Genomic DNA, 9846 nt, shown 5'->3' on the forward strand with positions numbered 1-9846 from the left:
CTCTCCCCCTCTCCCCCTCTCTTTCCCCCTCTCCCCCCTCTCTCTCTCCCTCCCTCTCTCTCTCTCTTCCTCTCTCTCCCTCTCTCCCTTTCTCTCCCTCTCTCTCCCTCTCTCCTTGTCTCCCTCTCCCCCTCTCCCCCTCTCCCCTCCCCCCCCCTCCAAACAGTGTCTCACTATTTAGTGAGCCTGGATCTCACTGTGTAGATCAGCCTGGCATAAAACAACAGAAATGGGGCTGGAGAGATGGCTCAGTGGTTTAGAGGACCTCCAGAAGTCCTGAGTTCAACTCCTAGCAGCCACATGGTGGCTCACAACCATCTCTAATGGGATCTGTAATGGGATCTGATGCCCTCTTCTGGTGTGTCTGAAAACAGCGACAGTGTACTCATATACATAAAATAAATAAATCTTAACAAACAAAAAAAGCAAAAAAAAAAGCCGGGCTGTGGTGGCGCACGCCTTTAATCCCAGCACTTGGGAGGCAGAGGCAGGCGGATTTCTGAGTTCGAGGCCAGCCTGGTCTACAAAGTGAGTTCCAGGACAGCCAGGACTACACAGAGAGACCCTGTCTCGAAAAACCAAAAAAAAAAAAAAAAGCAAAAAAAAAAAAAATCCAGCTGCCATCTGCCTCTGAGGTCTTGGGACTAAAGGCATGGGCTATCCTGGTCAGCATCATATTTTTTGATGCAGTCTCTCATTGGACCCGAGGATCACCATTTAGACTAGGCTAACTGGTCAGTGAACTTCTGGGCTCCACCCTCCAAAGCTGGGCTTGCTGCATACCTGGGGCTGTGCTTGGCTTTTATGTGACTCTGAGGATTTGAACTCTGTCCTTGTGCTTCCGTGGCAAGCGCTCTTAGCTGCTGAGTCATCTCCATAGCCCACAGCTACTTTCTTGATAGAAGGTATAATCACCACCAGACCTGGGTGCAGATGCTGGGTCTGCCCCTGACAGTGTGACACTAGGAAAAAAGTCACATTTTCCTATTCTGAGACCTTTTCCTCTGTTCCGTGGGCAGGATAGTATCTGTTTAGTAGTCACACTGAATAGTAGGTGAAGAATGTGATTCAAGAACTCAACACACCACTAGTCCTAGCACTCAAGATGCAGAGGCAGGTTGATATAGTTTGAAGCCAACCTGGTCTATAGAATGAGTTCCAGGATAGCCAAGGCTACACAGAGAAACACTGTCTTGAAAAACAAACAAACAAAACACATGGGTGTGGTGATTTTTGCTGGAAAGCCAGTGTTGCAGAGGCTGATGCAGGAAAAATCTCACATTCAAGGCCATCTTGGGCACATAGACCCTGTCTCAAAACAGACAACACAGTGCAGTGAATGGCTAACACAGGTGAAGTATCTAATTGCTAATTACCCCCATGCAGTCCAAACACTATATATTAGAAATGTGGTGTTGGGAAGGTAGGTGACTTAACCCCTGAGCCTCAGGCTGCCATGTCATGTGACCTTTGGTTTCCATTTTGAGTCTTGTGTTCACCTGGAATGACTTTCATATTGTGAACGGAAGTCAAAAGAACTTAAAATCAGGTCTGGAGAGATGACTCAGTGGTTAAGGGCACTGGCTGCTCTTCCAGAGGTCCTGAGTTCAATTCCCAACAACCACATGGTGGCTCACAACCATCTGTACTGGGATCTGATGCCCTCTTCTGGTGTGTCTGAAGACATGACAGTGTACTCATATACATAAAATATATAAATCTTTTTTTAAAAAAAAAAATCTGAAAGTCACTCTTCATGGCTGAAATGATCTTGTCTTCAAAGTATTCCACTTCCTTCATCCTTCATCCAGGGGAGAAACCCAGAGGATGGTGAGGAAGTTATAGACATTTCTGAAGATTCCTTTCCCTTCACAGTTGGCTCGGGTATGCCCAAACTAGGTTGATGAAGAACAGCCTCAAACATGTTCCTTCAGAAATATTTTGATGTGCTATTCCAATTAATGGGCCAGCTCCATTCTGCTTCAGAACAGCTCAAGGGCTCAAGTTACTCCTGCTTCCCCATCATGCTCTCAGGCATTGTCCAAAGTATGTTACCCAATTCTTCCTGTGGGCAATGGTTGTGTGTGTGTGTCTGTGTGTGTGTGTGTGTGTGTATAGATTCACTTATCTGTGTGTGCCAATGCAGAGGACAGAAGCTGACACTTTGGGGGGTGCACTTCCATTATGCCCCACTTTTTTGTGGATTTTTAAAAGTTTGTGTATATGGGGTTGATGGGTGCATATGTCACATAAATACAGGAGCCTGCAGAGGACAGAAGACAGCATCAGACCCCTTGGAGCCGTGAGCTACCTAATGTGAGTGCTGGAAACCGAACTTGGGTCCTCCAGCTGAGCAGCATGTGGTGTAACTACTGGGCCATCTTTCTAGCTTTTTTTTTTTTTTTTTTTTGGTTTTTTTGAGACAGGGTTTCTCTGTGTAGCCCTAGCTGTCCTAGAACTCACTCTGTAGACCAGGCTAGCCTCGAACTCTTGAACTCAGAAATCCACCTGCCTCTGCCTCCCAAGTGCTGGGATTAAAGGCGTGTGCCACCACCGTCTGACCTAGCTTTTTATTTTAAAGACAGGTTCTCAGAGCTGGAGAGATGGCTCAGTGGTTAAGAGCACTGACTGCTTTTCCAGAGGTTCAATTCCTAGCAACCACATGGTGGCTCACAACCATCTGTAATGGGATCCAGTGCCCTCTTCTGGTGTGTCTGAAGACAGCTGCAGTGTTCTCACATATATAAAGTAAATACATATTTAAAATAAAATAGACAGAGTCTCTCATTGAACTTGAAATACACCGTTTCAGCTAGATAGGCTGGCCACGACTCGCTGGAGAATCCTCCTGACCCCACAGCCCCTAGCTCTGGGCCACAGACACATGCCCTAGAGCCCAGCTTTTACATGGATGTTGGAGTCAGAACAAGGATGCTACTTGTGCAAACACTTTACCCACAGAGCCAGCTCCCATGAACTTAAGGAGAGAAACGCTCTAACTTAAGGCCATCTCCAGTTTGAAGATGATGAAAACAGGCTGACAGAGGTGAATTAAGCTGTCCGAGTGCAGGCAAGGTTAGGAAGTGACCCAGTTTTGCGCTCATCTAATAGTAATCCTGAGACACGTCCTCCCAGAACACCCTAGAGAGGAAGGAGAGACACACAGAAGTCATTGTGCTGAATCAGTTAGCTAGAGGCATGAACACTCAGCCAAAACCGTAGCTTTAAACATCATTGTCTCTAACATAAGTCGGTGAGTAGCCAGGTAGCTCTATCCTGGGCCATCGCCTCATACACTGAAAGTCTGGGATTACCTTGATAGTCTAATTATTCTGACTATCATCTGGGATGATTGGGACCCATGGCACTAGCAGGGGGGACGTAAGCTTAGATACAAGATGAGGGTCACCAAATTTCCAGGATCACATTAAAGTGAGTGTTTGTGTGTGTGTGTGTGTGTACACAACTCACAGGAGGCTGTTCTCTCTTTCCACTATGTCAGTCCTAGGGAATCTAATGTCTAATGCAGTCATCAAATGTGTTAGCAAACTCTTCTACTCCTGAACCAGAACCACCTTTTTGGCCTCATTTGTAGTCTGGTTGATATTTGTTTTGTACTTTGTATCTTTATGAGTCTCATTAGATAGCCCAGGCTGGCCTCTTCCCCCCACCCCCCCGGGGCAGGGTTTCTCTGTGTAGCCCTGGCTGTCCTGGAACTCACTCTGTAGACCAGGCTGGCCTCAAACTCAGAAATCTACCTGCCTCTGCCTCCCAAGTGCTAGGATTAAAGGCATGCACCACCACTGCTCTGGAGGCTGGCCTCTTCGACTCAATCCTCTTACCTATACCTTCTGCATACTGGGGTCCCAGAGATAGCCTGCCACACCTGGCAGAGCACAGCCACTTTTTTTTTTTTTTTTTTTTTTTTTTGGTTTTTCGAGACAGGGTTTCTCTGTGTAGCCCGGGCTGTCCTGGAACTCACTCTGTAGACCAGGCTGGCCTCGAACTCAGAAATCCTCCTGCCTCTGCCTCCCAAGTGCACAGCCACTTTTTAATCCTCTGCTTCTGTGGTTTGTTTATGATTCCATAGTCAAAACCAGTTTCGTAGATGAGTCCAAATTCAAAGATGGAGAGACAGACTTTGTTTCTTAGGTTATAAAAATACCTGGGCTCTGCCCACCTCCCTTCTGTTAAAACTAGGTCTCTTTGGCTATAGAACTCCCTGGATAAATGCCTTCAAACGACAATCAAGACTTATTATCTCACAGTATCTGAGTCAAGAATTTGGGCGTGGCTTCCTTGGGTGGCTTCTGACTTGGGGTCTCCCAGGAGCCTAAAGTCACCTAAAGATTCAAGATAGAAGACTCAGGTGTGAAAAAGTTTGTGTGGGCCTGGCTTCCTTTCCTAGTGGACCCATGATCTGACAGTAGCTGGCTGTCACCAGGGCAAGTGACCCAAGACAAGGCAAGGTAGAAGCCACAGTGTCTTATACGAGCTAAGCTTAGTCATCCCACGCTGTCAGGTCTGAAGTGTCCCATGGTTCCATGCGGCAGACATGTTCATTGAGTGAGGAAACTGTGTCATAAAGGTGGCAGAGCTCATCGGAGGCCACCTCAGAGGCTGGCTGCCACACAGGCACACATGGGGCAAGGTACTGAAGATGTGGAGCTGGTCATTTGGCTGTGGGAAAATTCATTCAGAATATTGAAGAAACATGATTTCATTCAGTTTCAGTGGTCTCATTCATTTGCCTAATCCTGTGATAAAAACCACGAATAAAAACAAGTGAGGGAGGAGAGGCTTCATGTGGTAGTCTGAATGATTCTACTTCATAAGGCCCCATGGGCTAATATAGTTTGGTCCAAAGTAGGTGGAACTGTTTGGGAAGGATTAGTAGGTGTGTCCTTGCTTGAGATGTGTCACTGGGGTCGGACTTGGAGGTTTCAAAAATCCACGCCTAATCCTAGTTGTGTGTCTGTGAATCAAGATGTAAGCCCCCAGCTACTGCTCCAGTGCCATGCCTGACTGAAGCCATGCTCCCTGCCACAGTGGTCATGGTCTGACTCTCTGAAGCTGTGAGCACCAAATAAACTCTTCCTTCTGTAAGTTGTCTTGGTCATGGTGTCTTTTCATGACACTGGAAAAGCAAAGGAGACCCTTGTCTTCACTTTAGTCTTGTAGGAGTGTCTAGTACAAACATTTATTTATGGAGGAAACGGCACTGTGTATATGTGGATTCAGAAGGAAATGGACAACTAGCTGGACTTGGTTCCTCCTCCTACTATGTGGGTTTCAGGAATTGAGTTCAAGTTATCAACAAGTTATCAGCTTGTCAGCAAGCACTTCTTATCTGCTGAGCCATGTCACCAGACCAAATGAGAATTTTTAAGGACCTTAGAACTGCCCTGGGGTGGATAGGAAATGTTTGCCAGCTTCTTCTTTCTCCCATTCCCAGGCTCCTCTGTAAACATTTTCATCCTTCAGGAAGAGCCAAGTCTGGGTCCATCTTTCTTTCTTCTCAGACTAGATAATGGGGCTGTTTTAACCTTTTATTTTTATGTGTATGGGTATTTTGCTTGACTGTATATCTGTGCATACATCCTGGTGCTCATGACACCAGAAGAGGACATTGGATCCCCTGGAACTGGAGTTTGAATCAGTTGGGAGTCACCATGTGGGTGCTGGGAATTGAATCTTGGTTTTCTAGAAGAGCAGACAGCGCTTCTCTGCAGCTTGAAGATAAGAACTGCAGGATGTGGTGGTGCACATCTTTAATCCCAGCACTTGGGAGGCAGAGGCAGGCGGATTTCTGAGTTCGAGGCCAGCCTGACCTACAGAGTGAGTTCCACGACAGCCAGGGCTACACAGAGAAACCCTGTCTCAAAAAACAAAAACAAACAACAAATAACAACAAAACAAAAAAGGAGAGGAGAAGAAGACAGGCACTGTTAAGATTTTGTTGCTTTTTAGGGCATTAAGGATATAGTAATAACTGACAGTCAACAACAAGCATACAATTCCAAGTGTTCTGCTAATTGGTTCTCATTTTAGTTTTGTCTTTTTGAGGCAGGGTCTTACTCTGTTACCCAGGCTAGCTTTGTAATCTTCCTGCAAGTTTTCCACTCTCAAGAGCTGAATTTCAGGTTTGGGCCTCCACTCTGGCTCAGGGATGTCCACAATCACTCTGGCTCAGTTTGAGTGGTGATTGTGGAGGCCAGAGGAGGCCCTCAGGTGTCCTGCTCTGCTGCTCTCTACTTATTCCTCCTACACGTAGGTCTTGCTAGGATCAGGAGCTAGGCTGTCTAGGACCCTCAGTGCCGGAGTTAGAGGTGCGACTGTCCCAGTACTGCTTTTTATGTGAGTTTTCGGGATCTAAACCCCAGTCCTCATGTACATGTGTCAAGGGCTTGCCTCAGCTGAGCCAGCTCCTCAGCCTAAAAAATTATATTTTGAACAATTATTTATGCAGCTATTTGATTTTTCTCTACTACATAGCTTTACTTTTACTTTAGGTTTAATTTTATGTGTATGAGTGTTTGCCTCGTGGTGCATGTGCAGTGTCTGTGCCTGGTTGCCATCTGAGGCCAGATCAGAGCCCCTGGAACTGGAATTACCAATGGTTGTGAGCTACCACATGGGTGCTGAGAACCAAACCAAAGTTCTCAGCAAGAGCAATTCTCTTTAACTACTGTACTATCTCTCCAGCCTCTACTGCATGGCTTGAGGACAAGGGCCATATCTCCTTAAACAGTGATGGAGTGACAGTAGCCCCCACAGGCATGTGATGATCAACTTCCCAGCCCTGACCGTTGGCCCTGCGGGCAAGAGCTATAGCACTATCTGTTGCAAACTCAATGCAGTACAGTAGTTCTCAAATTTTTGATTTCTAAAAATTTTAGAAATGGTGTCATATAACCCAGGCTGGTCTGAACTCAAGCCTCAGCCTTCTGAAGACTGGGATTACAAGCATGTGCCATCACGCCAGGCTTATATTTCTCTTCTTATACAGGGAATATCCTCTCCACAAAGCTAAAGCTGTCATGACCTAGTTACCTCCAAAGCCCCTGCTCCCTAACACCATCATGCTGGATTTTAGGATTTCAACTTCAGAACTGGTGGGGGAAGGGAAGAGGACACATTCAGGTCAAAATTCTTGTATTGCCTTTTAAAAAAAAAATATTCTCTCATATATTACATCTGACTACAGTTTCTCCTCACCCCATCTCCTCTGTGCCTCGCCTCCTCCCTCCCCACCCACTCCTCCTGTTTCCCTTCAGAAAAGGGCAGGCCTCCCAGGATAGCATCCAAACATGGCATATCAAGTTGCAATAAGATTAGGTACCTCAGCTCATATTAAGGCAAGACAAAGCAACCCAGTAGGAGGAGTTAAAGACAGCTCTGTCCTCTGGTCTGTTAGGAGTTCCACAGAAACACGAAGCTATGCAACTATAATATAGATACAGAGACCCAAGTTAGACCCATGCAGGCTGCCTGATTGTTGCGTCAGTCTCAGCTGTTGCTTATTGTTTAGAATGTCCACTCTGGATGCCTGAAGTCTGTTACAACTTTGAAGAACACTTTGTCACAGAAAGGGAAGTCCAGTGGATTTTGAAAATGGACAATGATATTTCTCTAACTGTTAAGGAGACTCAAGGAAAAGAGAAACTCTGAGATGACCAGACTCTAGAAGGTTCCAAGCCTGGCCTGGAGAGATGGCTCAGTGGTTAAGAGCACTGACAGCTCTTCCAGAGGTCGTGAGTTCAAATCCCACCAACCACATGGTAGCTCACAACCAATACCCTCTTCTAGTGTGTCCGAAGACAGCTACAGTATAAATAAAATAAATCATTTAAAAAAAACCCTCTAGTAGGTACCAAGCCATATGACTCTGTCAGGTATCAGATTTATGCAGCAGAAATAAATTCTCAGATCTATTCAGTACTGGTCTAGACTTTCCCATAGAAAATCATCTTACACTACCCCTCAAATTTTAATATTATAAAATAGCTAGAGCTTATGGTTGTTTGCCCTCAGGGACACTAGGGATGATCTTGAGTGGACTGACTTCCCAAGAGTTCATTGTGCATCCAAGAATTATAGATGATTGCAAAGGAAAAATTAAAATTATGGGCTATGTAAAAAGAGAGATGCAGCTGAATGCAGATGACAGTGTTGCTCAGCTGCTGCTGCTTCCCTATACCGACGGCAAAGCTGCTCCTGTAGAAAGAACACGACGCTTTGGAAGTACTGGAAAATGTGTGTTAAGGCAAACAGTAGTTAATGAGTAAAAGTGTGAGTAAACGGTACTGAAATAGAAGTCTGGTGGATACAGGAGCTGATGTAACTATCGTTTAACAAAAATGCGGGAACTCAGGATGGTCACTTCAACAGTTTTAAGCAGTTTCTAGGAATTGGAAAGTTATCTCAGATAAAGCAAAGTGTGTGGTAGGTTAAATGTGTGGGACCAAAAGCTCAAATAGGAAAGTTAATACTTTATGTGCCTGACATATCCATGAATGTGTGTGGAAGGAATCTTTTACAACAGTGGGATGCTCAGATTAATATTCCTGAAATCCTAGAGACAGCCAATGATGAAATAAGGGGTGAAATGGTAGATGCTCCAGGGGAAAGTATTGATATATGTCATTAAAAACAACCTCAGGCTGTGGCAATTGGCCAAACACAGTACATCACTGGGATTGAGTCTTTAAAATTGTGAGGAGCTACTGCTGTAACACCAACAGCCCTACCCTTAAAATGGCTGAGAAGTCCGTGTAGTTGGAGCAATGGCCCTTAACTAAAGAAAAACTACAGGAACCACAGGCATTTGAGCATCTGGTGCAAGAGCAGCTAGGGCTCAACATATAGAAGAGTCTACCAACTCAGAGAATTCCCCTGTATTTGTTATAAAAACATAATCAGGAAGATGGAGGATGTTGACAGATTTAAGAGTGTTGTGGAGGTTTGACCAGGTTTGGCCCTCATAGATGCATGTGCTTGAGTGCTTGGCCATAGAGAGTGGCACTGTTAGGAGGTGTTGCCTTGTTGGAGGAAGTGTGTCACTGTGTAGGTAGGCTTTGAGGTCTCTTATACTTGGGCTTCACTCAGTGTGGAAGATAGTCTCTTCTCTTCCTGGCTGCCTTTAAACCAAGATGTAGAACTCTAGGTTCCTATAACACCAAGTCTGCCTGGATGCTGCCATGACTCCCACCATGAGGATAATGGACGGAACCTCTGAAACTGTAAGCAAGCCACAATTAAATGTTTCTAAGTGTTGCCTTGGTCATGGTGTCTCTTCACAGCAATAAAACCTTAACACAATGGTAAATAGAGTAATTCAACCAATGGGTCCTTTACAACCTAAAATTCCTTTATCTTCTTTATTACCTAAGGCATGGCCTATGATAGCAACTGATTTAAGAAACTGCCTTTTTTACTATCTCCTTGCAAGGGCAATTTAGAAAAAGGTTTGCTTTCACAGTACCTACTTATAATACTGCTCAACCTGTAAAAATATATCAGTGGAAAGCTCTTCCACAGGGAATGTTAAATAGTCCACCTTTATGTCAACATTTTGTGCAACAACTGCTAGAAATAATTCACAAGCAACTGACTCAATCCATTATAATTACATGGGCAATATTTTGTTGACTCATTCTGATGCAGATACTTTAAAGATTTGTTTATTTATTTATTTATTTATTTATTTATTTATTTATTATATATGAGTGCACTGTTGCTCTTCAGACACACCAGAAGAGGGAACCAAATCCCATTACAGATGGTTGTGAGCTACCATGTGGCTGCTCAGAATTGAACTCAGGACCTCTGGAACAGCAGTCAGTG

Source organism: Grammomys surdaster, unplaced genomic scaffold (genome assembly GCF_004785775.1).
Source record: "Grammomys surdaster isolate TR1022 unplaced genomic scaffold, NIH_TR_1.0 126313, whole genome shotgun sequence".
Lineage (NCBI taxonomy): Eukaryota > Metazoa > Chordata > Mammalia > Rodentia > Muridae > Grammomys > Grammomys surdaster.